Source organism: Lolium rigidum, chromosome 2 (assembly GCF_022539505.1).
Source record: "Lolium rigidum isolate FL_2022 chromosome 2, APGP_CSIRO_Lrig_0.1, whole genome shotgun sequence".
Classification (NCBI taxonomy): Eukaryota; Viridiplantae; Streptophyta; class Magnoliopsida; order Poales; family Poaceae; genus Lolium; species Lolium rigidum.
The window spans coordinates 192,470,853-192,482,022 of record NC_061509.1 but is presented as its reverse complement, the minus strand read 5'-3'; positions in this window follow the sequence as shown (position 1 = coordinate 192,482,022).

Here is an 11,170-nt window from a genome sequence, read left to right as displayed (position 1 = left end):
GTACAAATAAATTCTTTAAGCATAGCTTCAAGTCCAGGGGTGTATTCCTATTATTGTTGTAAGAATTCTCATAAGAATTAGCATAAGCGTTACCATTATTATAAGGATATGGCCTATAGTTATTACTAGAATTGTTCCGATAAGCATTGTTGTTGAAATTATTATTTTTAATGAAGTTTACATCAACATGTTCTTCTTGGGCAACCAATGAAGCTAATGGAACATTATTAGGATCAACATTAGTCCTATCATTCGCAAGCATAGACATAATAGCATCAACCTTATCATTCAAGGAAGAGGATTCTTCAACGAATTTACCTTCTTACCTTGTGGAGCTCTTTCCGTGTGCCATTCAGAGTAATTAACCATCATATTATCAAGAAGCTTTGTTGCTTCACCAAGAGTGATGGACATAAAGGTACCTCCAGCAGCTGAATCCAATAAATTCCGCGAAGAAAAATTTAGTCCTTGCAGCGTGTCTTGATCTCCCCGGCAACGGCGCCAGAAAAAGAGCTTGATGGCGTGTAACTCACACGTTCGTTGGGAACCCCAAGAGGAAGGTATGATGCGCACAGCAGCAAGTTTTCCCTCGTAAAGAAACCAAGGTTTATCGAACCAGGAGGAGCCAAGAAGCACGTTGAAGGTTGATGGCGGCGGGATGTAGTGCGGCGCAACACCAGGGATTCCGGCACCAACGTGGAACCCGCACAACACAACCAAAGTACTTTGCCCCAACGAAACGAGTGAGGTTGTCAATCTCACCGGCTTGCTGTAACAAAGGATTAACCGTATTGTGTGGAAGATGATTGTTTGCAGAGAAAATAGGAAAAACAAGTATTGCAGCAGATTTGTATTTCAGTATTAAAGAATGGACCGGGGTCCACAGTTCACTAGAGGTGTCTCTCCCATAAGATAAAAGCATGTTGGGTGAACAAATTACAGTCGGGCAATTGACAAATAGAGAGGGCATAACAATGCACATACATGTCATGATAAGTACAAGTGAGATTTAATTGGGCATTACGACAAAGTACATAGACCGCCATCCAACTGCATCTATGCCTAAAAAGTCCACCTTCAGGTTATCGTCCGAACCCCCTCCAGCATTAAGTTGCTAAGCAACAGACAATTGCATTAAGTATGGTGCGTAATGTAATCAACAACTACATCCTCGGACATAGCGCCAATGTTTTATCCCTAGTAGCAACAAGCACAACACAACCTTAGAACTTTCTCGTCACCGTCCCGGGTGTCAATGCGGCATGAACCCACTATCGAGCATAAATACTCCCTCTTGGAGTTAAGAGCAAAAACTTGGCCGAGCCTCTACTAATAACGGAGAGCATGCAAGATCATAAACAACACATATGTAATAACTTGATAATTAACATAACATGGTATTCTCTATCCATCGGATCCCGACAAACACAACATAGAGTATTACGGATAGATGATCTTGATCATGTTAGGAAGCTCACAAGATCCAACAATGAAGCACAATGAGGAGAAGACAACCATCTAGCTACTGCTATGGACCCATAGTCCAGGGGTGAACTACTCACTCATCACTCCGGAGGCGACCATGGCGGTGTAGAGTCCTCCGGGAGATGAATCCCCTCTCCGGCAGGGTGCCGGAGGAGATCTCCGGAATCCCCCGAGATGGGATTGGCGGCGGCGTCTCCGGAAGGTTTTCCGTATCGTGGTTTTTCGCATCAGGGGTTTCGCGACGGAGGCTTTAAGTAGGCGGAAAGGGGAGTCGGAGGGCTGACGAGGGGCCCACACCATAGGGCGGCGCGGGCCCCCCTCTGGCCGCGCGGCCCTATGGTGGCGGCGCCTCGTCGCCCCACTTCGTATCCCTTTCGGTCTTCTGGAAGGTTCGTGGCAAAATAGGACCCTGGGTCTTGATTTCGTCCAATTCCGAGAATATTTCGTTACTAGGATTTCTGAAACCAAAAACAGCAGAAAACAAAGAATCGGCTCTTCGGCATCTTGTTAATAGGTTAGTTCCAGAAAATGCACGAATATGACATAAAGTGTGCATAAAACATGTAGGTATCATCAATAATATGGCATGGAACATAAGAAATTATCGATACGTCGGAGACGTATCAATGATCATGCTATAGATAATGACATGAAGGTATCTATATAGCGCTAAATGCAATAGCTTTGTTATAGTAGGTGCCATGCTGACCAACTTCTTGTATAGATAATGATATGAATGCCTACATTCTAAGCTGTATTTTGTCACCTCTTTATCCTCATCCCCCCCCTATCTGCAATTTGTTGTGGTGTTGTCCTTTTGCTGTGCAACTCAGTGTAGCAACGCCTAAGAAGTTTGTCTGATGCCGAGAGAAAGGCTTGGGGATTGAATGCGTTTCTTAATTTTCATTTTATGGCGTGTGCTGCGTAGAATTTTCCGAGTTAAGTAGTTCTATTACAAAAGGGTATACCTACTAAGCATACTGTATTCATGAGAAAAATACTTTCACTTAATTGTAACATTTTCCTGTCAACAAAATTGATGCAGACATTGGAATCAATCAGTAGAAAATTTACTTGATTTTAGAATGCCAGAAGAAGGGCATTGGCAATCTCATCAATATCCTGGAAGGCAAGCTGTACATGTAGTTGATCCGAGGATTACAGCAAGCTCTACACGTAATTCCTCCGAGGAGTATATCACCCCCACGGTAAATTGATTTGCCTGCTCCAGCTAATGCGTGCATGTTCCTGTTTTGTGTGTGGCCCTGCTGGTTCTCTTGTCCAACGAATTAAGGCAAATCTCATTGTGTTAGTTTTGAACATGCGATGGATTTACATTAATGTGTGCAAGGGGGGCTGGACTCACATAGCAACTTTACGGGATGCTTGTGAAGTTATCTGTGTTTGGCACCAAGTTTGGCGGTAGAGCTTTCTTTGTGAGATGACGCCAGAGAATGTTGCTGACGTTTCACTTTTTTTTCAAGGATATGTCATGGAGAGACGTATTGTTTTCATATAAGAAAATCCAAGATGCCAGTTTATAACGCGCTATGGCCCTGTGAGATGATCTTCTCAATCGCAATAAGGGTCTTGATCCGGACGTAAGAAAGTCACTACATCGTCCGCATAGATCGAGGTGCGGTGGCGCAGACCTGAAGGCCCCAATGGGGGTAAGTAAGAGTTTTGCCGATGTTGCCATCTCACTTGCGCGGATAGAAGGACTAGCTTCCCGCTTGTGTGGCGGGGGGAAGAGATCTTGGGACGCCACAAAGAACATGAGACAGACATCATAGGTAAGAATTAATTATTACCGTATAGACGTGCGTTGCACGTGCACGCTTACTAGTGCATTTCAAGCACAACAAAGTCAGTAAATATCATACAATGATGAGCAACTTGAACAGAAACATCCTCACATATACCAACAGGAATAGTAGTAGACTTATCAGCCATTTGCAAGGATATATTAGTTGGTATTAATTTTTCTGGATCAAGTCTTCTTTAGAGAGAAAAAGTCATAACACTAACTCCTGCTCCCAAGTCACATAAAGCAGTCCTAACATAATTATTTTTGATGGAGCATGGAATAGTGGGTATACCTGGATCACCAAGCTTCTTTGGAACCTTACCATTAAAAGAGTAATTAGCGAGCATAGTGGAGATTTGCTCATTTGGAATCTTCCTTTTATTAGAGACAATATCTTTCATATACTTTGAATAAGGAGGCAATTTAATAACATCAGTCAAAGGAATTTGCAAAAACAAAGGTTTCATCCATTCACAGAACTTGTTATAGTGCTCTTCTTCCTTTAATTTATGTTTCTTATCAAGAAAAGGCATTGGTTTTTGCACGCAAGGTTCTTTCTCACTACCATGTTTAGTAGCAATGAAATCTTCCTTAGTGTATTTTGTACTCTTAGTATGCTTTTCAGGTTCTTCTTCAATTTCTTCTTTATCAGAAGCATCATTTTTATCATTACCACTTTCGGTTTCAGCATCAGAGATAGATATACTATTAGGATCCTTAGCAGGCTCAGAGGATTCTACAACAGTTTTATGTTTCTTCTTCTTTTTCTTAGACTTAGTCCAAATATCATTAGCTTGTTGAGAATGTTGGCCAATTCTCTTTGGATGTCCTTCAGGATATAAAGGATCCTGAGTAGAAACACCACTTCTAGTTCTATTTTATAAGCATGTTTTTTTCCTAGAAGCATTAACTATCAAATCTTTTTGCACTTTAGTGAGCTGATCAATTTGAGTTTGAACCGTATGGAAATGTTTAACAAGCAATTTAACATCATTAGAGGTTCTTTCCACAATATCATGCAAATTATTGATAGCTCTAGAATTTTCCATTAGATGATTTTCCACTCTCTTATTAAAATTATCTTTCTTAACAATATAACTATCAAATTCATCTAAGCATTGATTAGGAGTTTTGGAGTAGGGAATATCTCTACGATCAAAGCGTTGGAGAGAGTGTACCTCAATAGCGGAAGAACGAGGGATTGGCTTACATAATTTTTCTGCAGGTGGTAGATTCTTCACATCTTCATATTTAATACCCTTCTCCTTAAGATATTTCTTGGCTTCACTCATCACTTCAACATTTAATTCAATCATTCCCCTTTTCTTCGGTGCTGGTGTTGGTTCTAGTGTAGTCCAATCATCATAATTGTTTTCTTATTTTAGTCAAATTCCTCAGCTTCAGCAGGAGTTCTTTTCCTGAAAACACAACCAGCACAACTATCCAGGTATGTCCTAGATTCAACAGTTAGTACCTTATAGAATATATCAAGGAGTTCATTTTTAGCTAATAGATGTTTAGGTAGTTCTCTAATTAAAGAACAAAATCTTGCCCAAGATTCAGACAATTTCTCTCCTTCTATCTGCACAAAGTCAAAGATTTTCTGCAAAGCAACATGTTGAGCACTAGCAGGGAATTATTTCTGAAAGAAAGCATTAACCAAACCGATAGGACTATCAATAGATCCAGGAGACAGACTATCATACCAAATTTTAGCTGTTCCTTTCAAAGAGAAAGGGAAAATTTTAGTCACAAAGTAAGTGTGTATCTTAATATCATCGGAGAATAAATTGCTCAAAGTAGAGAGTTCATTCATATGTTTCATAGCACTTTCATTTTCAGTACCACAGAAAGGTTCTTTCTCAACAATAGATATGTAAGATAAATCCAGAGAGAAATCATAATTCTTATCTCTAATATTTATGAGAGATGTGACAAACTTAGAACCAGGAGACAATTTATATCTAACAACTCATCTTGCAAGAAGACTTTTCATAGCACTTGCATCTCTAGTAGTCTGACATTCTTCAATGAAGTCATCATCAAGTTCAATATAAGTTTCATCAAGATCATCACTAGGACCCCCTGTAGCTTCAGGTGAACTAACAGGTGTAATAGTATTTTCAACATTTTCAACTTATTTAGCTCTAGAAATTGTAGTATCTAGGAAAGGACCTAACGAATCACTCTTATCAAGCACAGTATAAGGATCATCAAAATCATTAGGAGCATTATCAGATTCAGCAGAAGTAGCAGCATGTGTTGGAGTAAGAAGCTTACTCATAACAGATGGCGAATCAAGAGCAATAGAGGTGTTCAGAGTTGTACCTCTTCTTGTAGTGAATGACAATATTGGGAACTTCGATTCATGAGCTTTCCCCATAATAAATAAATTGCAGCGAACAATATCACCTTCAAGTGAGCTTGTAAATAAAGCTATGCTCCCCGGCAATGGCGCCAGAAAATAGTCTTGATGACCCACAAGTATAGGGGATCGCAACTGTCTTCGAGAGAAGTAAAACCCAAATTTATTGATTCGGCACAAGGGGAGCCAAAGAATATTTATAAGCTTTAGTAGATGAGTTATCAATTCACCTGCACCTGGAAATAGACTTTCTCGCAATAGTTTATCAGTAGTAACAGTTTTATAGCAGTGGTAGTAGTGAAGTAACAACAGTACTGAAATAAAAATAGCAGTAGCGATGATTGCAGTAGACAGCAGGATTAAAATACTCTAGGCACATGGATGGATGAACGGGCGCTGCATGAATGAGATAGTTCATATAATATAGCAGGACATAGGCATTGCAAGTAATAATTATATAAGCATCCTAGTATAAAATAACCATAGGCGTGTGTTCCTATTTAGTCGTGCGTGCTCGCAATGAGAAAATTGCACGATCTCTTTTGTCCTACCGGCCCGTTGCAGCGGAGCCTCAAGGGAAACTACTGGTAATTAAGGTACTCCTTTTAATAGAGTACCGGAGCAAAGCATTAACACTCCGTGAACACATGTGATTCTCACATCATATTCATCCCCTCCGGTTATCCCAATTATTGTCAATTTGGGGCCTCGGGTTCCGGACAACAATGTGTGTATACAACTTGCAGATATGATCAAAAACAATAATTATCATCATGAATTAATAGCATGTTCGGATGTAAGATCATGACACTCGGGCCCAAAGTGACAAGCATGAAGCATAGCAAGTTGCAACAATGTCAAAAATACTAACAACGGATACTAGGCACTATGCCCATAACAATCTTATAGATATTACATGACCAATCCCTACCATCCCCTACAGCCTACCGTGGGGAATTACTCACACATGGATAAGGGAATCATGGATGGTTGATGGAGAGGCGTCGGTGACGGCGATGATCTCCTCCGAATCCACGTCCCGACAGGGTGCTAGAATGGAGTTTCTGGTCCCGGATTGGGGTTTCTGGTGGCGGCGGAGCAACGGAACTCTTTCTGGAAAACGTCGAACTCCACGATATTTTCAGGTCAGGGGTTTTATATAGTGCGAAGGACAGGTCGAGGGGGTGGCCGAGGCGGCCAGGCCACCCTTAGGCGCGGCCAAGCCTGGCCCGCGCCTAGGGCTGGTGTGGGCCCCTCGTGGCCCTCCTCCGTCTCGTCTTCTGGCTCCGTGAGTCTTCAGGTGAAATATGATTTTTGCGATATTTTCCAGGAATTTCCCTAAAAGTTGAATTTCTGCACAAAAGCGAGACACCAGAGCAATTCGCTGAAAACAACGTTAGTCCGTGTTAGTTACATTCAAAACACACAAGATAGAGGGCAAACAACAGCAAAAGTGTTCTGGAAAGTTGATACGTTATGGACATATCAGTGCTCACCGGGGTTGATGTGGTGACCCTGCATACCACTGCATGTTGTAGTATGCCAGTCGTTGATATAACATTCACGAAGTACCATTCCGCAAATATTACATCCCTCGGAGTAGTACAACAGAACATAGCAGGTCCATAACTCATTCATTGATTATTACAAATATCACACACATGTCATTCCGGAGCTCCTCTTGGGTCCTAAGAGGAATACTCCTGGGTTCGAGGCGAACCCAGCTTAGCTTACAATACCAGTGTCTCATTAAGTTATACATTTATTTCTTCGAGCAGCTAAATACTAAGAGTTCGGGCTGCTCGGCTACTACTACTACTCGAGATGCTCAGGCTTGATCTCCTCCGGAAGCCTCCCCGGTTCCGTAGACGATGAGGTAGTCTACGCCCTCAATACCTCCTGAGAAGTCTGGTTCCTCATAGCCGATGATCTCGGCTCCTTCATTGTTGTCGTAGTCCTCCTCCAGACGATTCAGACAATCTAAGCATGGGATTTAAGAGTGGTATGAGTACGATCGTACTCAACAAGTTCATTATAGATAAGAGGTGTTTAATGCACTAGCTACGATATTAGACCAGAAAGTCTAATACCAATGCAAGTTTTGGTAAACATTTCTTCAAGAGATTGCTTTTATTTCAAAGAGCTATGTCCGTCAGCCTTCACCGGTTTACTAGAACTTCATGGAGCTCCTTTCCGGCCGCGTTCGCAGTTCCTTATCCCGGAACAGGGAGTGACAGGTCACAGTTCTTTACACTCTGCAGAGGTGTGTGTTGCTTTACCCATAAGAGATCTTAACCTTGGTGCCAACCGGGCAGCTTTCCCGTCCACACTTCCTTCGGTGTGAGGCCCGGTATAAGGTCTAGCCAATCATGTTCCTCCGCTACCTCGAACACCCACCCTTTGTTGCATGCCCCGACCCTGGGTCCACGCCGGTCCCATTATTCCTGTAGATTTCAAGGTGGACCCCGACCACGACGACGATGTCTGGGCTCTACCATACACTCCTACGCCGGTAGCTGCAACCCATCATAGACCGCAATACCGTGGGGACTTAGGACTCCCAGCCTCACCGCTTGCTCCTTCGGGCGACAAGTGTACTACGGACAATGCCGTGGGGACTTAGGACTCCCCAGCCTCACCGCTTGCCCCCTTGGATTACAAGTGTACTACGGTAAAGCGCATCCGTTGATGAACGAGAGGTGGAAACACTTTTGACTACTCCGTCCCACTCCGGATCTTATGGTTAACACGGGTATTACGGCACAAGAATCACTGGCGACATTTGTTGTTTAATCCTAGATGGATATAAACCCGTGCAATGGAACCTCCACCATATCAACACAATCCATGGTTCCATTGACCACCACATAGTCATATTCATAGTTATGAAAGTAGTGGTTTTGATTTTTATGCAATAGTGATAACCATAGTACTTTGCAATTAATTTGATAGAAATACTCAAATGACATGAGCAAGTGATGAACTTGCACGAACAACTGCAAAGTTTTGCGGTTGGAAGGTGTGGACTGACCCTTGTCCTCCGGTTCCGAAAAATAGCATCATTGTCCGATAAGGGCAATGGTTAAAGAAGCAATTATGCATGATTCCATTTTTAGGGTTTGTTCCCCCTTCCGATGTCGTTATTATTTCATGTAAGAGGTTAATATTAAGAATAATTTGGGGATACTTGATTTAAAGTAAAATACAACCTTGAAATGTTGTCAAGGTGTTTTTAAAGTCCAAAAGAATTTATGGACTTATTTTCATTATTGAAAATACTATATGTGATTTAAATGATTATTTTAATCATCAAATTTGAACTTATTCTTGTTTATCTTCAAAAATTCTATTTCATATTTTATTCTGATAGAGTTTTTTATACTCGAGTGGTTTTCATATTTTTAATTATTTTTTTGGAGCTAGGAAACATTTATTGTGTAATTTCAAAGTTTCCGTATTTATAAAGAATGGTGAAATGGCAAAAATGCCCCTGGGCCCACCTGTCGGTGTAACCCAGTGGGGTTAGGTCGACCGACCCACCTGGTCCGGCTCGACCAGCCTCACTCCTCTCTCTCTCTCGCGCGTGTCCGAACCCTAACCCTAATCCCCTCTCTGGCGATCCGTGTCGCCCCCGCCGTCGCCGCTCGATTCCGGCGAACTCCGCCGGACTTGGCCCCCGCCATGGTGCGCAATCGACGCGCCCCACGACGGCGGTCATCCTCATCCGCGTCGATCTGGAGCGGTTGCTGCTCCAGCTCGTCTTCGATCTCCTCCGAGGCGGCTAGGGTTACGGGATCGTGGCGATCCCGCTGCTTCCTGGGCTTTAGGCGATGGCGCCGCCGTGGGCCTCGCCACGGTGATGTGGGGCGTTGCGGCGCTTGCCGGAGCATGGCCTGGCCTGGCCAGGTGCTACCGAGCACTCGGCGCGCGCCGCCGTGGCCGCCATGGCCGCATCTGCTCGTCTGCTTGCCCCCGGGTATGTGCGCCACCTCCTGCTCTCTCTCTCCTTTGCCTGTTCTACTCTTTCCCTTCCTCTTCTTCGTCTAGCTTGGTCACTGGCTTGCCGTGCCTCGTAGAGGTGCGGCCATGCCGTGATGCTGCTGCTGTTCTGCTCGTGTTGCTGTGCTGCTGTGCTGCTCGTGCTGCTGTGCTGCTGTGCTGCTCATGCTGTTCAAGCCACTGCCTCTACTGGCCTTGGCCATTGTTGCCCTGGCCATTCCAGTGCTTACCATTCTTGCTAGGTTCTTCCCTGTGCCTCTGTCTTGTTTCTATGCTTGCCCGACACTCATGTGTGATCATGTATGCTTTAATGGCTTAATCGTAGTTTGCTATTATTGCAAATTTGCAAGTGCCGAGTGTTGTTGTGGCTAGTTCTTGTGCTCAAACTCATGAACTCTGCTCATCCGAGCATTACTGTTGGCTTGATGGTATGATTCGAGTGATGAGCATGAAGTGTTTTACTTGTTTGTCATGGTCCGATGGTACCTCATGTATTTGATGTGCTTCTGGATACAATTGTAAATGATTCATGTAATTGTCTGTGATATAACTGTTGCTTAACTGTGGCTATTTCATTTATATGATTCATGGATTGATGCCAGGCTTGCCCCTGTCAAGCTTTTGTATGCTAAGGCAAGCCCTGATGATCATATAATCATCAGTGCTTGATGATTTTCTGCTGTCCTATGGCTTGTGTTTCACTGATGCTTTTACTTGACCTGTGTGGCACTTAAGCATGTGCTGGTGCATGCTCTTGCTTACCCCCAGCACCTGCTGTGGCTTGCAGTGATCTTCTAGATCATTAGCAAGTGTATGTATTATTGGTTGCTTGTGTATTTCAATTATCTGTCTAGTTTGGCTTAATCACATGGATAATTGATGTGAACTGCTCTGCAATTATGATCATTTCATTGAGTTTGGTAGGGTTAGATGGATGCCAACACTTGGTTGTGTACCCTAGCCCTCCTTTTGAACCCTCTCTGGGTGATGATATCCGTGCATGGTTTCTTTGTTGGAATTGGCTAAGTGGTTGAGGTGGCCTTGACAGCAATTCTTTGCTGTTAAGGTAGCTCCCACCCTTGTTGGCTAGCTGTGACTCACTGGATGCTTTCTGGGTGATTCTATTATTGGATTGCCAGTAGCTTTTGATGTTGAAATCAAGTAGACAATAGTCTAAACTCTGATGGTTAATGAACCATTTAGTGCTAGGTAAATTAGACTGGCTAGTTAGGAATTAAATCCTTGTTGGATTTCTCTGGTTGTGTCACTGTGTTGACCCAACCAGTGTTCCCTGGATGATTTCCTTCTGGTTAATCTTCATTTGCTTGCACCAAATGGCTGGATAGCCAGATGATGATACAAGCAGGGTTCTACCCTCTTTTGCTTCTGTGACTTGTGCATATGCTGGATTAGTATGAGCAAAACATTGCTTGCTCATGATTTATTTGTATACCTCACTCCAGCTCCTAGAAAAGTTGTTGGTGTAGAGGGTTTGCTTCTGGTTGATGACTTAA